At 45.8% G+C, this 20,093-nt stretch overlaps 1 long non-coding RNA gene across 1 annotated transcript; it reads left to right on the top strand.

The window, feature by feature from the left end:
* Positions 1-4,377: 4,377 nt before the first annotated feature.
* LOC143443651 (uncharacterized) lies at positions 4,378-10,595 on the top strand. Its single transcript, XR_013112802.1, has 3 exons — positions 4,378-4,602; positions 4,693-4,887; positions 9,163-10,595. It is a non-coding gene; the product is annotated as an uncharacterized LOC143443651 (long non-coding RNA).
* Positions 10,596-20,093: the final 9,498 nt, after the last annotated feature.

The following is a 20,093-nucleotide window of genomic DNA, read 5'->3' as shown; positions in this document are numbered from 1 at the left end:
CTTTTATATGATTTTCTTTTCTTTCCCAGTCCAGGATGGGTGTATGTCCTCAAGTGTTTTGTACCTTTGCTGTATGTGATGCAAGTCAGTGGTAGTTTACATGATGAGAAGATTACTTGCTCTCTATCTCATTACCTCATTACCATAAGCTCCAGAGGTCAGAGGTCAGAGGTCAGGGCTCATGTTGAACCATCATTATTTGCCCATTGTATCACTCTGGACATATGGAAAGCTTATAGTGGTCGACAACAGAACAGTCACATATACAAACCTACAGCAGTTGTAGTAGCATACCCAAGACCTGTGTAAACTCAAGCCAGACAAAACTCCAACATGAAGATGGGGGTGATGGTGGGCGTGAATCCACACCCCTAGCTGAGAAGCTCTTGGCAATCGATAGTTGCTGAGTGAGTGATAGTTTTCTTTAAAGAGACAATCCTTGATACATCATCCAGTCTGTAGGGCATACCCCTACCTAAGAATATTTGGTAGCACAAATTGGACTCAACCAGTTTATACAAAGAGAAAAAACGTGAAGTTGGATGGACACAAAGATGGGGTGGGTCTGGGAGGAGTTAGAGAGATGAATATGATTGCATACATTACATGAAATTCTCAAAGAATTAATATAAGAATTGTTTAAAACATTTGGTGGTTGACGACTTCTTGAGAATGTTCTCAGGTTGCTCTCAACCCCCCGAGCTGCTAAGAATTATGGGTGTATCCCTCTACATCTGACATCACTTTCTAATGCTTTGTAGCTCCAAGTGGCTCTGTGTCTTGTTATCCTGTCTCAGATAAAGTAGAGGATGGATTCACTTGGAGAAACAGCTATCACTACAATTGACGTGCTTAGTACCATAATTACCTTTGAGTGTAAAAAAAAAAAGTTTACTAATCAGTCTCTTGCAGGTTAGGTGTTAACTACATTTTCCCTGATTTCCGGAATGTAAATAATGCCTTATATGTAAGTGGTAAGGAGAGAAGGAGGCTTAGGCATCATCTAATCTATACTTAAAGGTACAGAGAAGAAAATGACTCCCCCAGGCGCTACATAGGTTAACTTCAAAGGTGGGGTCTAAGCCCAATCCTATTTTGTGTATTAATAGCAAATTATTAATTAGGCATTAAGGCACCAAGTTCTTGAGGCCCACCAACATGGTGGGGGCGTTATTCTGGGATTTATGCAGTGCCTGGGTTTTGTGGTAATGAGGAGAAACTAAAAGTCTGAAATTACGTTTTCTTCCACCAAATGGTATGACTATTCTGCACTTGCCACACTCAGCCTTGTGTTTAGGAACTGGCTTTGAGGTGAGGGCTGCTGAGTTAATTTTGTCTTAGGGAAATGTCCAGGCCTTGACTGCAGGAGTGTTAAATTCACGGTGAGGGCTCTCTCACTACAGCGCCTCAGTGCAGCATCTCCTAGAAACTCTTAAATCATCAGACACAGTCTACTTGGTTTTTGACCTTGACTCTAGAAAGATGCTCAGTGTGTGCTCTTTGTGCACATCCCTACAATAAGAGATCCAGGTGCTCAGGTTACTTCTACTGTGGCTGTGCTGCTCACATATGCCAGCCTTTGCCTCACACCCTGGAAAAGGGAAGGGGCTCTGTGTGGCCATGTTGGGAAGTGTGTGGCCTCTAAGTCAGCCATCTTTAAGCCCTTTGCAATCAGAATCCCTTTGCACTCTTAAAAACTGTTACCTACCTTTCATAGAGCTTTTATTTATATGAGTTATATCAATTGATATCACTACATTAGAAATAAAAACACATATTTAAAGTGTCTGTGTATGACACTATAAAGGCATAGCCAACAATGATACTAACATGCATAAAATCCTTTAAAATAAGAGACTTATTTTCCAACTGAAAAGGCTGGCATCGTTTTGCCCCTTTCTAAATCTCTACAAGGATCTGGTCTGATAGAAGAAGTTAGATTGGGGGCCTGTGATACAGTCCAGTGGGTAAAGGGCTTGCCACCAAGCTCAATGATCTGAGTTTGATCCCCAGAACCTACACAAACTGAAGGAGAACTGGCTCCTAAACGTTGTCCTTATTGCCCTCTGACCTCTAATTATGTGCTGTGGCATGTTTGTGTGTTATAGACACATACCTACAAAAAAATCCTTATACATAGTCTGACATTGAGACCTCTGTGATTTATTGTTTTGGCTGAACCAGCCTTTGAAGAAAACCCAAGTGCACCTAAATAATGGGGAAGGGGAGACTTCTTGGGTTATTTGAATACCCTTTGAGAATGGATAATCTTTGAGGGAGCCTGAGAGAGGTGGGATGTCCAAGTGTGGCAGGGGAGGAAGGGGCAGGGCATGTACCCAGGGGGCACCTGGCCCTGAACTGAATTCTCTGTGCTGAGTTTCCAAAGAGCCAGTGTGGCCTGGCTCCAGCTTAGTAGGGCCTGTGAGCCGAGGTGCTTCAGACACAGTGTTTGTGATTTCAAGTCAGAAAACAATGTTTAGTGTCTCTTATTACTGCAAACCCCTCTCCTAGGGGCATAGAATTAGTTCAGTAGCTCCACTGTGGGCCAACTTACTCCCATCCGTTCTTCTGTCTCTGTCTTTCAATTCTAAAGGATAACTTTCAACTGTAGTTCAAAATAATATACTACCAATGTGTCAAGGAGTCCAAGGAGGCCTAGCAAAGTCCTGCTGCTTCTTATGATTATGGTGGTGCTTCCGGGAGAACATTAGTCTTTCACATAAAAGCTGTGCCATCTATTCTGGGTCCCTCATCTGTTCTAAGTAGGCACCTTGAGGACAGGAGCCTCAAGTGGGACACTGGTTATAAACTGTTTTCACACCAACAATTATGGGTCTCTGGAAGAAGGCTATGGTCCTATGTCCCACCCCATTTATGTCAGACAGCTAAGGGTGGACCCTCTTTCTCCCTTCTGCTTCCCACCACCCATCCCAGATCCTAGTGTTCTGTAGCTGGAAGCCACAGATATGCCTTTCTTGAGGTTCGTCTTTGTAGCATGGTATGCCAGTTATGCAGGCAAGTCCTGGAGTCAGACTTGCCCTGCCTCTTAGCATCTGTGTGGTACTGGGCAGGTTACCAAGCTTGTCTGTGTTGCAGTATTTATACACAGTTGGATAAGAGGATAGAGACTGCCATATTGGGCAAAGACCAAGTGAAACTACGATCCAATATATAAATGGTTCAGTGAGCGCCTGCCCCATCAAGTTGGCACACCTGAGGGATGGTGTTGCTGCTTCCTCTTTACAGTGCTCAGAGACTGCAGCTCAATGTACCTGTGCATAGACCTAAGGTCTTTGGAATAGCAGAACAAGTTTTGATCCCAGTCATCTGAGGGCATTACAGAGGGACAGAGAAGACAATCTTGTGATGGAAGGAGTTTGGCTCATATACTGGGAACCCTACTTCCAGCCCTAGTTCCTGGATCAGGAGCTTTAAGACAAGTTATTCCAGAACCTTCTTTCTTCCTCTGGGAGTTGGAGAGTTGTCAGAACCATTTTTTTTCCCTAAGCTACTTTTCAGATCTAGAAATTTTTGGTCACTGCATGTCCCCCACCCCAACCCCCAGTCTACTCTCCTTGGCAGAAATTAGTTGGCACTCAAATGTATTAGTTCCAGTGTGTATTTTCCCTGCCAAAACCCCAAGTCAGTACAAGACCAGGCAGGCCCCTTCAGTCTCTACTAGTCTGTGCTCCTGCCCAGCTCTGGAAGTGCCATTCTGTAAGAGAAACAAACCTTTTTCCTGGGGGCAGTTTTTTGCGTGTTCACCTGTGTTTCCTCCTCGCAGTCCTGGCCCCTGGGGCTTTGAGGTTGCAGTTTCACTGTGAGTCAAGCCTGCTGAGAGCAGTGGAAACGAGAGAGGCCTTTGCTCAGTGGCAGGACATGATGCTGACTTTTCCTCAAGAGCATGGCCAGGGTGGCGACCTGGGTGTGGGAGGGAGGTGGTAGGTTTCTCGGATTGACTGTGTCAGGGAGAAATTACTGGAAAACCCTCGAGAGCACCACTTCTATTCGGAAGAGCCGATACTTTCTTAAGAAATAATCTATACATGGTAGGCTTGGGGGAGCCTTCCTGTGAGCTTTGCACTGAGGAATTTGAGGAAGGAGGGTTACTAGATAAGGCCAATCCGGACGGCAGAAGGAGGCCCTGTTTTAACTAAAAGCCTCCAAACAGAAAAAAATGAGCTACCGACCTAACAAAGTCAGAAATGGCCTGTGCCATGGTAGATCATACCCCATGGCAGTTTAATACCTGTTGGGAGGCAGGTCTGGTGTAGATCAAAGCCTTTTGGTGTGATTGGCTTCTGACAGAGGATTCCAATGACAGATGGTTCTTAGCAAAGGTGATTTGGGGATCACACTGGGTTTTTCTGACAGAGCACTGGTGAGACTAATCTCAGTGCTGGCTCTGTGTTGGTGAGGTTGCCAGAAGCTGTAGGCTTAGGAGAATTAAGGTCTCTAAAATCTTCTGTTGTATCTGACCCAGAAAAGGAAGCAAAACATCACTGGGGGTCCAGTGCTGTTTGACCGCCTGGATGAATCTTCCATCACGCAGGCCCCATGTCTGCCTTTTCCTGGGTCCATGGAGGAAGCACCGAGGAGCAGGTGGGTGAGAAGTCCACAAAACAGAAACATGTAGATGGTACAAGGGAAGATGCTCACCACCCCCAATGTAAAAATGTATCTTTTCTATAGACTTGAATGGTAACCTTTCTGGTCCCTCCTTCTTCTTGATGTGAGGCATTATTTCTAAAGTGATTGGTCGCTTCTAGAGAGCCAGGGTTACACACACAGCTGGGAAAGAAGCGTGGAAAAGAACCAACAGTGGATTCAGAGCTTAGAAACGGCAGTGACTTCAGCGTGCACAGGGCCGGATGGGAAGCTGAGATGGTGAGCAGACTCTCTGGGACAGCTCCCCCCCCCCCCGCCCCTGGTTATGCAGAGTGGAAGATGGGGGGTGGGGGTTCAATGAAGAAATGAGAACCCCTCAGAGAGGTGAAGGTGTGGGAACCTTCCCAAGTGAGTTATCAGGAAGAAAGAATGATAGGGAGTGACAATATTGTCTATTTAAATGCCACCTAAGGTAAGCAGGGAAAGAATGTCTCCTATGCAAATGTCATAGAACCTAGATCCTAAGACTCTAACTGGGGCTGGGCTGTAATCCATGTGTGCTGCAAGACTAAGCACAATCAACTTTTATAAAGAGCTTTCAGGAAGAGGTTGTTCTAGGTCCTAAACGAGTAACTATCAAACATTTGTGGAAGGGCCCCAAATGACTCTCCCTGTAGCCTATGCCTGGTCAGAAGGGTCCCCATGTGTTAAATGTATGTTAATGGAGGTCTTGGGGTTGGGGACGTGGAAAAGCAAAGATGGTAACTTTAGAAAGGTGTCATGTGCAAGCTGACCTTCTTGCATCTCTGTTGCTGGAATCAAGAACCCCAATATCCTTCTTTCAAGAAAAGCTTATTATACCTGCAAGGATAGGAAATACTAAACCTTTCCTTTGGTACTCCACGGCTGGCCCCGATGGCCTATGGCCTATGCTTTACCTACTGGAACTACGGATCAGATCAATCATCAGAACAGCTGTGTCGGGTGGCGCCACCTCAATTGTGCTTCCCATTTCCTGCCTCCTGAAACACCCAAAGGTTTGGCTCTGAACACCCAAAGGTTGAGGAAGAGATAATATTCTATTAGCTGAGTCCTGCCTGTGGAGGCAGATGCTGATGGAGACTAACCAAGTAGGGTCTTTGGTAGAAGCCCAATAGTAGGAAGACAAATAATGGGACTTCTTGATGACAATGGCTGAAATTTCTGTTTCATTTCAGTTCAAGTCAGAAAATTTTAGAGTAAGTTTGGTAAGGGGTTGGGGAGGGGCAGGGCAAGAGGTTGGTACCTCTCAGACCAGACAGAGCCAGAATTTGCTCTCATCATTGCAGTGGTGGGAAAACGGAGTTTCAGGGTACAGGGCTAGAGCAACTGTGATCTGAGTCAGAGAAAGGGTGTGAGGGATGCTGGGAACTTCACACTGACCCCACAATGGTCCCCTGCACTTTCCACCTCAGCCGAGCCAAAGGCCACACACAAGTTCATTGCGGCTGGTCTTATTACTGTTAACATTCTGAGGTTAACCAGCAAACTGTATACACTGTCCCTTCCAGCTCCCGGGCCACGAAAGAACAGAATAGAGTCTTAAATCACTTTAGATTTCTGGGTATCACAAGCCAGGCCCAGCTTTTCAGTCTACTCATTTCATCACCAAATTTCCATTCTCGAGTGCTTTCCTGCTCACTGCCTTCAGTTCAGCCATTTAGCTTGCCATCCCACACCAAATGCTGTATAGTCTTCTTTCTTACAGGCTCTCTGCTCAGGGCTCTGGCCAACACCAGAAGGTCCCTGCTGCTATCAGGAGTTGCTCCTCCTTGTGGGTCTCCAAGCATGGGCTTATTGGTCAGTAATGGCCCTTCCTTCCCACCTCCTTCTGCCTCTCCATCTCCTGTCTACCTAAGCTTCCATGAGGTTTTCTTCAATAACTTGTTCCCACTGGAATTCCATTTAAAAAACCCTTGGTTCTGCTTCCTGTTCACCATGAGGGGAACAGTTTTGCTCTATTGTGCTTGTCCTGCCATGATATGCTGACACTTCTCAGGCACAAAGCACTAGAGTCACCTGATGCTGACTACGGATAGACATCTTTGAAAGTAGGAGTGAAAACAAGAATTCTGTCCTTGAACTTGTATTCCTCAGGTATTTGTTGGAGTGATGAAAAGTTTGCCTCTGAGGAGGGCAGCAGCTGTGCTAAAACAGGAAAACAGCAGGCTTGACTCCTCATCCTCATTTCTGAAAGACAGACAGACAGACAGACAGACAGACAGACAGACAGACACAAGCACACATGGATGCATGAATGCACAAAGAACATTTACAGCTTCAGCTTTTTTGGTCTGCTAATGCCCTTGCAGTCTGTAGGGAAGGGTATTTCTGTACATCTCACTGGCATAAGAACTTTTGTTTGTAGAATCTTTTTGTTTTGTTTTTTTGAAATGTCACAATCATTTGCAACTTGGGAAAGGTCAGCTACATTGGAAAGTCATATAAATTCCTTTCTCCAAGAGTTATTTTAAATTTACTTACATGTCTCTGTACAGGCATGTGAGTGCAGGCTTCCACAGAGGCCAGCCGTAGTCATCCTTGGAGTTGGAGTTACAGATGGAAGCTGCCTAACACTGGATGCTGGGAACCAAACCCCAGTCCTCTGTCGGAACAGCGTGCCTACTCAGCTGCTGAGCCATCTTCTCACCCCAAGTCATCTAAATTCTAAACTTTTCATTACTCAAAATCTCAGGCAACAGTAAAATAAGTATGTAACAAGTGCTTCCAAATAGAAGCCTAGCTGGGTTTGTTCATGGACAGACACAACGGTGGCAATAGCAACCCTTGAGGGGGCATAATTTATAAATGCTAAGTGCCACACTGAGGTGCTCTAAAAAAACAAACAAACAAACAAACTATTGTGATTAGCAACAGGGGAAAAAAAATCCTCTAGCATGCACAACAAAGGTGACAGCCCCTTGCACATTGTCTAGAGTTGAGAAGTGTTTTTTTCTGTACCCTATAGTGTGTGTGTGTGTTCACTTTGTCTTTTAGACTAGAATCCATGTTTCCTGTGTGCCAATATATAAAGGAGACACAGTCTAGCTTGGTGTGGCTGTTGGCACATTTTAGTTAGGATATATACTTACAATACTCAAATAGTAACAACTTTGTCCTAGAAAACAAATGAGAGCTGGTGTGGTGGTTTGAATGAGAATGGCCTATAGGCTCATATATTTGAATGCTTGGTCCCCAGTTACTGGAACTGTTTGGGAAGAACTAGGAGGTGTGGCCTTGCTGGAGTAGCTGTGGCCTTGTTGCAAGAGGTGTCACTAGGGTTGGCTTTCTAAGGCTCACACCAGGCTCAGTCTCTCATTCCCTCTGCCTCTTGTCTGTAGATCAGGATATAAGCTCTCAGCCATTGCTCCGGTGTCGCATTTCCATGCTTTCTGTTATGATGGCCACAGACCAGTCCTGACACTGTCAACAGGCTCCCAATGAAATGCTTTCTTTTATAAGGTGCCTTGGTCATGGTGTGTCCCCACAGCTATGGAACAATAACTAACCAGCTGGCTTTTAGTCTTCTTTGGGTGTGGCTGTGGCCATGTCTTCCAACTGCAATGAGCCTCAGTTTATATCTCTGTGAAGTAAGGAGACGCCTTGCTGCTTTCTCCACCCCTGAAGAGGACTGGAGGCCTGCAAAGTGTTTAAAATATGTTAAGGCTAATGACATGAAGGAGGCCCTCTCTTGTCTCATCAGTCACTCAGTGATGGGGTGGGGACCCAGCAGCTTTATGTAGAACCAGAGACCCAGACTAGGATCCAGGAGTTTCTTCTGTGGAGATACGCCACAAAACATCAAGCCCCACGGCCTTTACCTGTACCAAGTGATACAGCCTAGTACATTGTGTGTATGTGTGTGTATGTGTTTTTCTCCAGCAACAACAATCATGTCTATGGACATCTGTTCTTTTCACTAACTTACCCTCTAAAACCTCCCTTTGTCTAGGCTTTTTGGTCCCCCGTGGGCCTCACTTCTTTGTGACACAGCTGGAAAAACATGCTGGCTGTATGACTTAGTCACCTTCTCAACCATGGAGATGCCAGCTTAGGCAATTGTAATCACATGATCACATGTGTTCAGCATAGGGGTGTGTGTGTGTGTGTGTGTGTGTGTGTGTGTGTGTGTATTTTCGTACATGCACATGCTCTGTAGCTGCTTGGAACACTGCTGTGACTAAGTGCAGCCAGCTGCCTGACACTACATGGGTGAGACATTCTGAGCAGGGCTCTGGAGCCTCCACTGAATGGGTTCTCCCCCCCTGCAGTCTCTGAGTCCCTGACACTTAACCATTTGTTAACACTACCTATAGAAGTATGAATTGAAGCTCAGGGACTCTCAATTCATGATTGAGGCAGAAATATGGATGCAGATTCGATTCCCAGATGCTTTAAAACTGTGATACCATTCAGGTTGGTAGTAGAGCAGGCACTTTATCTGAGTAGCTACCTCTGAGCACCCAAGCTCCACTCTTGGCAGTTACCAAACAGCTCCTCTGTATTTTCTTTCAGCCTCACCTGCTCCCTCAGGACACCCATCCTCCCCACCAATTGTCGGAGTTTTGGGAAACATTGCCATGGGCTCATGATCCCTGAAATCCTTCTCCAGGAAGCCACCATCAGATTCCAGTAAGCTTTGGAAGTTGGAAATAGGCCATCTGAAATCCAAAAGCTATCACCCACACAGATTATTCCCCAATTCAACCATTATATGAAAAACTCAAGTAGTTCTGTAACGTGGAAACTAAGGAGTTTGGACAAACCTTTACGACTTGACTGTTGTTCCCAACACATTCCTTGTCTTTGCTCTGAACCCTTTCTGTACAGGCTCCATCTCGTGCTGGTGTTGAGAAAGGTCGGGTTCCTTCCATCCAGGAAAACCATCTCCTGCTTCACTTGCTAGATCAACAGAGTGACACATCTTCCAGGCCATCCAGATCTCCTTCTGACCACACTTTCCCTGGGAGGTAGAAAGGATTCAAATATCCCTGTGTTCCTGGAGCCCCAAGCTTCACAGAAACCTTTGGTGCCCGTTAAGCCATCCAGTGCTCACTGTTGCTCCAAAAGGGAAGCAAGGCAGAGTTACCACTGCTCTTTTACAGAGAGGAGAAAACAGGCTGGCTGACATGCCCAGGCCGGGATGTACAAGTTAATACCCAGTAATCATATCAAATGCTTAAAGCTATCAGAGTTGGGGAGAAATATAGAATTTCTTTTTTAGTTTATTTTAATATCATGTCCCTCTTTTTTTTTCAGACAAGGAAGCTGAAGAACAGACCATTTAAAGGACTCGCTCCATGGTGTGAAAGGAAAACTATTGGCTTGAGACCCACAAGACCAAGTTTTCAGTACAAAGGAGATTTATTTCCCTCAGAGGGAAAAAAAGTCAGGGAATAAGAGACACAGACAGGTGATGGAGGATGAGGGAGAAGGGGAAGGGAACAAGAGAGAGGGGGCAGAGATATTTGTCTCAGAGGGGACAAAGGACTGCCTCTGGATAGAGAGGAGACAGATGTGGCACATAGGAAAATGGCATTTTTATAAAGGTCAAAGTGGAAAAAACCTGTGTTAGGATGAGGCGTTTAATTTTGATTGGGCATATTAATTAGGGGAATCGAAGGGGCTTTGGATAGCTGGATTTCAATACTTTGATAGCTGGACCTTGGTAGTCAGCCTCAGGAGGAGGAAGTGGCCAAATAAGGGAACAGACCTGGGTGGCTAGCTGTAGGAATCAGGGAGCAGGGCAAGGCCTGCCAGAGCCATTCTTGCCAAACTCAAGCTGCCAGAATTCCTTGAAGTAGTGATTCAAATTTTAATGTTGGGGATTTAGTTCAGTGGTTTGCCTAGCTAGCTAAGCACAAGGCCTTGGGTTTGGTCCTCAGCAGGGGGGTTGAGGGGGTGAGAAGACTAAATAAAAAACTTTAATGTCTTGATAATGATCTCACTGCTTTTGACATTGTGGGCCCAATAATTTCTAAAAGATTACAGAATGCCCTATCCTCTCATTATCCCCAAAGAAAATCCCAACTCCGGGACATTCCACCTTCCTCTGATTGCCACCTGTCTGGGGACAAACCACATGGTCCCTGCTTTGCAATAAAGCAAATGAACTTACCACCTCCCAGGTAGAAAGGGGAAAAAACCCCAACCAACTAACTAACCAACTAAACAAACAAACAAACGGAAACAATAAAAACCCCTCCTTGCAGACTCAGCAAACATGGGAGATAACCAGCGTTGTTTCCCTGGAGGCAGCCTCCCCCGCTTGCCCACGGAACTGTATTTTCCATCCTATCTGTTGCCATTGGCTTACAGCACTTGCTATTTTCGGTCTTCTCAATGGAGTCATACTCCGACACGGGTTAGGGCTATAACAGGTGTTTACAAATTCATCTCCGGCCTCTGACGTCACATGGCTCGCTCCAGTGTCCTCTTCTGATAGGTCAGGTAGTTGGGCAGGAGGAGACAAAGATGCAGGGAAGGCTTCCTGTCTTTGTCTTGGCTTTGTCTTCTTCAGAACTTCTTACCTTGGGGCCAGTGCAGGCAGGGCAGAGGGCAAGCAAGAGGAGGACGACTGGAGCCATCTTTGAGATGAACTTTTCCTGTGCTTTCCCCGCCCCCCTCTTGTGTGGTGCTTATGTATGCAAGCCATTTCTGGACAGGGGGCTTTCCCAGGGCTGCTCGTATTTACCATGTCATTAGCTGATCATGGCAGGGAAGAGGCGCAGTACCCACTACACACACTAGTAATGTGATTCTAATCAGAGTACCAAAGTGTTTGCCTCTACTCCTTCCCGGGTAAGCAAGGTAGGATAGACAGAGCTAACCTGACCTGTGACTTTTTTTTTTTTTTTTTTTTTAAATTCTTCACTACAAGGCTGGGACAATTCTTTGACGCTAGGGTTGGGGGCTGGGGGGAATGTATGTACGTGCATGTGTGTGTGTGTGCGTGTGCGTGTGCGTGTGTGTGTGTGTGTGTGTGTGTGTGTGTATGTACTTGTGTGTGTATGTGTGTGTGTGCGCGCACACGTGTGTGTGTGTGTGTGTGTGTGCGTGTGTATATATGTGTGTGTGTATGTGTGTGTACGTGTGTGTATGTGTGTGTACGTGTGTGTATGTGTGTGTGTGTGCGTGTGAGTGTGTGTGCTAATACAGCAGACTGGAGGTTAGGGTCTTCCCCAGCTGCATGGATTTACTGCCCTTTCTGATGTGAATGGTACCAGTCATAGGCAGACGCTCAGAAATTGCCTCATCTTGGGAATATCTGTGACTTCTGTAGGCTGAGTCTAAGGAGTCTTTTCTTTGAGAAAGTCTGGGAAACTGTGTAAAGCATGACCTTAGAAATAATATACAACCCATCTACCAACTGCCTACTCACTTACTTAGGAAGAGAATGCTAATAACAGGGCAGGTCTGAATCCAATCCTCCTGCCATCATCTCACACTGAGAATGGCTTTTTCCATCTTAGCAGTGATGAATGGTCTCAAATTGGGCTATTCCAGGGAAAAGGAGTGGAAATAAAGTGATACCTTGGCTATCCCTGTGGGGTTTAATGCCTTCACCTTGCCTCTCTTTTAAGAGTTGTTTCCAGGACTGAGCCTTATATGTCATATATGTCATATATATATATATATATATGTCATATACATATATAATAAAAACAATTGCTAACCCTCAGAAATTGTCTCATCTTGGGAATATCTGTGTCTTGTGTAGGCTTTTTACTTTTTATTATCACTTAGAATAAATAATAAAAACAAAATGGTAGTTAACCCTTGAAACTCCTCAGGCATAGGTCTAAATGCCTCCCCTATGCCACTCCCACTGATGCCAGATAAGGCCATCCTCTGCTACATATGCAGCTGGAGCCATGGGTCCTTTCATGTGTACTTTTTGGTTGGTGACTTAGTCCCTGGGAGCTCGGCAGGGGTGGGAGGGGTCTGGTTGGTTGATACTGTTGTTCTTACTATGAGGTTGCAAACCTCTTCAGCTCCTCCATTGGGGTTCCTGTGCTCAGTCCACTGGTTGGCCGTGAGCATCCGCATCTGTATTGGTCAGGCTCTGGCAGAGCCTCTCAGGGGACAGCTATACCAGGCCCTCACCATATTTCTAGTGGCGGTGTGAGTATCTATAATTAGTCCATCTTACAGATGGAGAAACTGAGCTCAGGAAATGATGTGCATGGCCTAAGTCCACACGTGTAGCAAGTGTCAGGGTGAAGATGTGAATCCAAGCAGCATGGCTGTAGATACTCGCTTGCCCCTCAAAAGAGTGGACAGAAGGGACACCCTTGGCTTATCACTAGGTGGAGTAAAATACTTCCTGATATCCTGTGTGTAAAGCACACAGTGAATGTTAGTTTCCTTTCACTAGGAATGCTTTAACAGTGGGATGATGGGCATTCAGGGGATGTGTTTTTGGGTTACATATAGGCCACTGACAACCACCTGGTTTGGCTGGTCCCTTCCTTCAGGTAGGAAAAGCACCTTCCTCTAGCCACTATGACAGCCTGTTCTTAGACATTCTGCAAAGAATATCCTTGGCTTCTGGCACTCCTGTCTCTCCAGCTCAGGAAGAGACTGTTCTATCAGGAACTTAGGGGACAATTTTTTTTTTTTAACTAACATGGGGTAGTTAGGGATAGCTACTTTGAGGCAGCCCTGAGCCAGGCCCTAGAAGGAGAAAGCCATGAATCAGGAGTCATGTAGCAACACAGGATTTTCCTTCAGGCTACTTCGGTCAGTGTGCGTCGGTCCGTGATTCTCTTGAGGGATTCCCCCACAGTCCACTGGACAGTTGTACTCTAGTAGAACCTTCTGACTCCACATGTTGCCTGATTCACCCCAGCCCCTAATTACTTAGACTCCATCAAGGCGCTACTGGAGAACTGGATTGGGTCACCACAAGAATGGGTGGGAAGCTGGGCAAAATACTACATCCTTCAACTCCGGGAAGACGGACCTCCATCCACTTTCCTCTTTGCATCTGAGACCTCAAAATAGGAAAAACACGAAGGCAGGAAGAAATAATTAAAGAATTGTCGGTACTTTTTGAACCTCAAGGTCTACTGCATTAGTCATAGTTGCGGCCTGGGTTCTTCTGATAACACCTCCTTGGCCTCCCTAACAGTGTTATTAATTACAGTAGCCAATCACAGGCCTGGGAGGAACATGCTGAGGATGGGAAAGAGGCTAAACACCAGCAAAAATAGCAGGGCAAGCTTGGTACCCGGTGTGGGTAAAGGTCCTTGAAGCAGAGGGTAATATGAGTCACGGTGTTGAATCTCCAGGTCAGACTTTTAGGTGGGGTGTGGGTCATGACTCTCAGGAAGTTGTTGAACAGCATCCTGGATACCAAAGCCCAGCCAAGTGAACCCCATCACCATTGCCGTCAGTCAGGTTATCCCCCAATTTGCCACAGATTACTTTTCATTGGTTGCCAATGTCGAGTTTAAATTCATATGATTGTTTTTGCTTTCCTCAGCTATAATATGGAAGTAAAGATTCTGCCATTCTAGATGGGAGGGTAAACTGAAATGCCGGGCGACAAGGGCACGGTACCCAGTAACCACTTAATGGCAGCTCATTTCACTCTGACTATTCTCTACAGTTTATCATAGTCTATCTATACTTCCGTTTCTTGTTCCTCAATACCCACTCTCCGCCTCCCATATGGCCACTGATTCTAATACCACTGTGCATTACACAGTCCTTTTACATGAAGCTCTGGTCACTGCTGGACCTTCCCTGGGCCTCTGACATTGTGGTTTGGCCTCAATCATTTTATGCCATCTTGGGAGGCATCCCTTGAAGTAGGAGTGTGAGTTTTGTTTTCCTACAAAGAACGCAGCTTCTCAAGTTCTGGAGCTGGGTTCATTGCTTCTTTTCACTCCTATACCTTACATGGCCACCAAGTGAGCAAATAGGTTCTTGAGAAGAGACCTGGAGGGTAGGCAGGGTGTGTGTATGTGTGTGTGTGTGTGTGTGGCAATGGAAAGTTACCCAAAGTGATGGGGAAACCAGCTGGGGTGCTTCTGTTTGGGGATTTCCCTGGACCCTGTTTCATGACCTGTATCAAGCCTGGTGCTTTGTCAAGCTGCAATCCCGCCGATGTTCTCCATTTGCCAAACGTATTTCTGCACCTGGTACTCATTTTAATTAACAAAAGAGCTACCAGTTGGAGAATATTGGGACATCAGGTGTGTGTGTGTGTGTGTGTGTGTGTGTACACCCATTAGGGCAGGATAAAGAAAGGGCCTCCACAGCGCTTTGTGCTTTATAGATGACTCAAGGTCTCCCTCACCCCACTGTTAACTCCCACCCAGTGCCAGTTTCAGTGATATGGGCTATCCTACTGTGGCCAGGCTTCTCCTACAGCTTCTGTGTAACATGCTCAGGCACGGAATACGTCTGGATCAAGACCAAAAAGCCAGCTGAAGAACTTGAGAACACACTAAGGCTGGTACTACCTTACCTGGCATCAGCGGGTGGGTAGCCGTCTGTTTTAGAGGAGAGGGCATAGATCTCAAAGCTATAGTCTCTTTCTGTTTCCTACTCCACTCCCTATGCACATTGTGTCACTCTGTTTCCAGCTGGTTTATTCTTCCACATCCTTAGATGGCCTTCTGGTCCATGGCTTTTTTTTTAATTTTAAATAGAGATTGGTCCTGGATGGATGTTTGTTCATGGTTGGAGTTTGTGTGTACTTAGTACAAGCTGACATAACTGAATCACCTCAGGCTGGATGTCACAAGAGCCTGGCCTACTTCTTACCCACCTTCCACTCACTACTCTACCATGACAACCCAACCTTGGACTCTCCCCTACAGTTTTTAGAATCACCCAGAGTTGGATGCAAGAGTGGAAGGAGTCCTAGAGACTCATCTACTCTCTCTTCTTTTATGGATGGAAAGAGACTCCAGGCTTGGGAGGGCCTTGCTGTAAGCGCATACAATCTCTGTAAGGGACATCAGTTTCCTTTCCTGCTCCCACATCAGCATCTGAACTGCTTGTACCGTTATAACACATCATATTCTCCATAAGTTGTGTTTCTGTTTCTTTTCCTATTATCAATATTACCTTCTCAGAGAAGGTTCCCCTGATTAACTATTTTTGTTGGAGGCCTTCAGGATCAACAGAATGATTTGGCACATGCGTGTGTGTGTGTGCGCGCGCGCACACACACACACACACACACACACACACACACACACACACACACATATTCTGGAATTGGTTGGCATAGTTAGGTGGGCTGAGAATTCCCATGGGCAGCTGTCTGTGGGCTGGAGATCCAGAAAGCCTGGTGTGGTTCCAAAGCCCAGGTCTGATGGGCTGAGAACCAGGCTTACCAAGAACAGAAGAGGAATGCATTATCTCAAGAAGACAGAGGGTGTAGCCTCCTTTTCTCTTTCTTCACTCTTTTTTTCTATCAGGCTGTTAGCAGAATTGGCTGGTACACACCCACACTGTGAAGGAAATCTATTTTACACAGTCCTCAGATTCCAAAGCTAATCTCTTGCAGAAGTGCCCTTATAGGCATGTTCAGAGGAAATGCTTGCCTAGATATCTGAACATCCTGTGGTCAAACCAATTAGTTTGACCCATAAAATTAACCATCACAATCTTACATTTCTTAATAGGTGGATGGCCTGTGCTGTGTTAATTGTCATTTTCCCCCTTCCCACGAACTCCTTGGTATTCTTGGTATCCAGTGTGTTCTTTATGACTCCTATTTATCCTGGGAGCTTCATCCATCATTTTAAGTGCCTTGGAGGCAAAGAGTGTTATCAGCATCTTCCTCTGGATCCCCTCACTCTATGTCCATCCTGGGGCCACAAACTCATGAATGTCTACAATCCAGCAGGTGGGTAGCATAGCTTGATGACCAGGTCATATGTTCTCCCTGTCTGAGGTTTGGGTAAGACTTTAGAGAAGAGAATGTTCCCTGAGTGCTCTGCTTGGGTCAGTTTAGGGGTCAGGACTGTCCCTTGCTTTGTAGAGACTGGCTGGACAGGATGTGAATGTCTTTAATTTTTTGCACGGTCAGATCACTTGTTTGGGGTCATGCTGTGACACATTCATTGCCAAACCTGCCCATTTCACCAGGGCCCCTTGGGATTTTGTCAAGTCAGTCTTTGTCCTTTGTCCTTTGTTGCTCAACTCATGGAGAGTTCTAGAGTTCTCAGGCAAGAGGAGTAACCTGTGGTGGGGCAAGTAGAGACTTATGTCATTCATTCTCTCACACAGGACACATGAGAATCAGAGGCACTAAGTGGTTTCCTCACAGACTGTGGTAACCCCTCTTTCAGCAGCCCACAAAGTTCAGAGGTCCTTGCAAATGTTTTAAGTTTCTGTTACTTTAGCTTCACCCTGAGCCCCTTGCCTTGCTGTTGACCACCAGGCTTCCTGCTGTTTCCTCCACAGTCATTCCTACCACTCACAAAAGCTGTAGGTTCCATGGCCAGAGTGCCACGGAAATGGTCATTTCAGCTCATGTCCCACCAGACGTCAGGATTCTCTGGAACTTGAAGGGAGGCCAGAGGTAATGGTGTTGGTAGAAAGTACCCAGTTCTGGGGATGCTGGCTTCTGACTCAAGAACTTTGGACATCATCTGGTCCAACTTATGATTTCATTAATAAGAGTGGGTCTTAATGGTAGTGGCAGAGCTGGGAGTAGACAGAGCCACAGACTTTCTGGCCTTTCTAGAGAACCCAGAGCCTTCTGCATTTGACTGCATTGAATTGGAGTTAAAAGAAAGCAGGATATATCTGCTGTAGCTGTAAGGACAGGTAACTTTCCATGGGACACTTATTTTCTGCATCCCTTCCTTACCAGTAAAGGTCAAAGTGTTTCAGGGGGCAGCCCTAGATCTTCTCAGTCTGGAGAATGGCGCTAAAAATGAGACCTTATCTTCACGCGTCCACTGATTTTGCTTTTCACCGAGGTATTGGCTTGTCTCTTAAGAGTTCTGGACTTTATCTTGGCTACAGAATAGGAAAACTTGTGCGAATTTTTCTGTCAACTGCTCCAAGGGAGTCAATATGATAAAAGCTTTGAGTTCTTCAGACACAAGGGCAAAGGAAGGAGTTTCTCAAGAAGAGCTCTGTCTCTCAAGAGAGAGCTTTCCCTTCAACTGCACATGCTATAGCGACCCATTAAATCTGGACACTCCTCCCCTGGCTTCACCTGGTTAGTCGTGTGTCACAGTTCCACAAGTCTCTGAGAAACAGTGTTGATTCCCTCCCACACAGTCAGAGCCTTGATTGAGGGTGTGATTCAACTCAGAGTAGCTGGGTTAAGTTTTTGTAAAGAGGTTGCCACGAGTGCACTTTTGCAGACCTCAAAGCCACGGAAACGTGGGAAGCTTAGTGTGCTTTTTGTAATGGTGACTACAAATTCTCTTTGTAGAGAAAGGGCTAGCACAGACCAGCACCATTCAGTGTGGACTGAGGGAGCATTCACACAAATCAGTGAGGTCTTTTGCATCCATGTGAGCGTGCACGTGTGGAGACACACATGGGCTCTGTTCTTCTTGCAGAGTGAGTCACCTGTTACAGTCATTATCTAGTGTCACATATACCCAGTTGGTTCCCAGGCTCTACAAGATGGAACTTCCAGACACCCACAAATTTCCAAGGCTGTGTTTACCTAGCCATGAGAATTCTTACTGTAAGGATGCTAGCTCAGTCTGGACGGGGGAGGATGATGAGACTTCTAGTTTTGACGTTTTTAGAGTGACGTTTTGAGGGAAGGGAAGGTGGAAAGGCAGATAGACAATCTTTATTATACCTTTCTCCCCATCAGCCCTCTTGTTAGTCATGGCTTTTTCCTTTATGCTAATGGTCTTTGCCAAGTCCAGGTAGCTGGACTATAGAAACTCCATTCTAAGGAAGCCTAGGGCATCTCAGAATAATCTCAGGTAGAAGTTGCTGCAGGTCCTCGGATCCTGTTTTCTCCCTAGATCACCACATTCCTCATCTCTAAGAACTTTGTAGACAGCACACAACAAGACTCTGGATTCAACTTTCTGTAAGCTCAAGGGTCCAGGAAAGATGAGTTCCTGCTGTCGTGTCCCCAGTTCCAAGTCCAATGACTGGGAGACAGGGATAAATATTGCAGTCTAAACCAGACATCTGTGCTGCAGTATGCCACAGTCAAGGATCACGTGGTTGCCTAGGTGACAGTGGGAATGTGAGACAGATGATGTCCCAAGTCAAATATCTTGCTCTTCATACCTCTGGCCAATCACTAGGGAGGAAGTCCTCCCTAACTCCTCACAGTGCCTTATTTCCTGCTCTTCTTGGCACTTACTGTTTTCAGCTAGTGCTGAAACCTTGTGCTAAGACTGGTTTTGTAATCGTCCCCTTTCCTGCCTGTCTGCAGGCCTGTCCACCACTTATTTCTTACAGCTTCTGTCAAAGGAACTGAGAAAATAAGAAATACCTGAAATCAAAATAGTCTCTAAATAAACACATTTTCAGAAAACTTAAGCAACTCCTGAATTATTTTTATTAGACCAGCATAAGGGGTTTCTAGAGACTGTTCCTGCAGGATGATCCTCATAGGTCCAGTCTCTGTTGTATTCCTGTGCCTGGGAAGGAGTGGAATGGAGCTTCTGTCCTTTCCTAGGCAGACTCTCCCCTTTTCCTTGCCTCTCCCATACTACTCACTCTTCCAGGGCAGATTCCCAGATCCTTTGTCTCTGTTCAGGCATCCCTAGCGCTCCTTCCAGCCAGACCCTACAGACACCTACTCTCTGTGTGCCCTGCACTTTAGACTAACCTCTGTCTTTCTTCCTATACCATATCACGACCTCACAGCACAATCCTTCCATGCTCTTCGGCAAGCAGACTACATGTCTGAAGCTCAGGCTGGGAGTGTGATCGTTGCCATAGCCCTTGGTTATTGTTAGCACTGACTAACACAAGAAACTCTCAAAGAATTCCACTGAAAGTTGGCATAGCTGGACATCTTATCTACTGGGGTTGGATAAGATAAAGATGGGTTTGGGAAGAATTTCAGTAAGTAGAAACATGGAAAAGGACATTTTTGGGTAGAATGGCGAGAGTTTATGGTACAAAAGAATGGCAGGGAAAGGTATAGGGGGTTGGAGAGAGGAACGGAAATGGATGGAGGCCTCATATTAAGAGCTGAGATGATGCCGGCTCATTACACGAGTCATGTCATTACTCAGAAACCTGGTAAGGATGCAAGAGACAGAAAAGAAAACTGAGGTTCAGGAGATGGTATTACATGATGGGGAGCATCCCCCCCCACCTGCTTCCAACCAGTGCTTTGCTATATAGTCCAGTCTTGAACTCACAACCTTCTTGTCTCTGCCTCCAGAGTCCTGAGATTGTAGGCACACACCATCACACCAGTTGCTGAACATTGCTTAAGTATAAAAGGAACGTGCAACCATGTCAAAGAAACGTGGGGC

The sequence above is a fragment of the Arvicanthis niloticus genome, chromosome 10, assembly GCF_011762505.2.
Source record: "Arvicanthis niloticus isolate mArvNil1 chromosome 10, mArvNil1.pat.X, whole genome shotgun sequence".
In the NCBI taxonomy this organism is placed as follows: Eukaryota; Metazoa; Chordata; class Mammalia; order Rodentia; family Muridae; genus Arvicanthis; species Arvicanthis niloticus.
The sequence above is the reverse complement of the archived record's forward strand: the minus strand, read 5'-3'. Positions and strand labels throughout refer to the sequence as shown.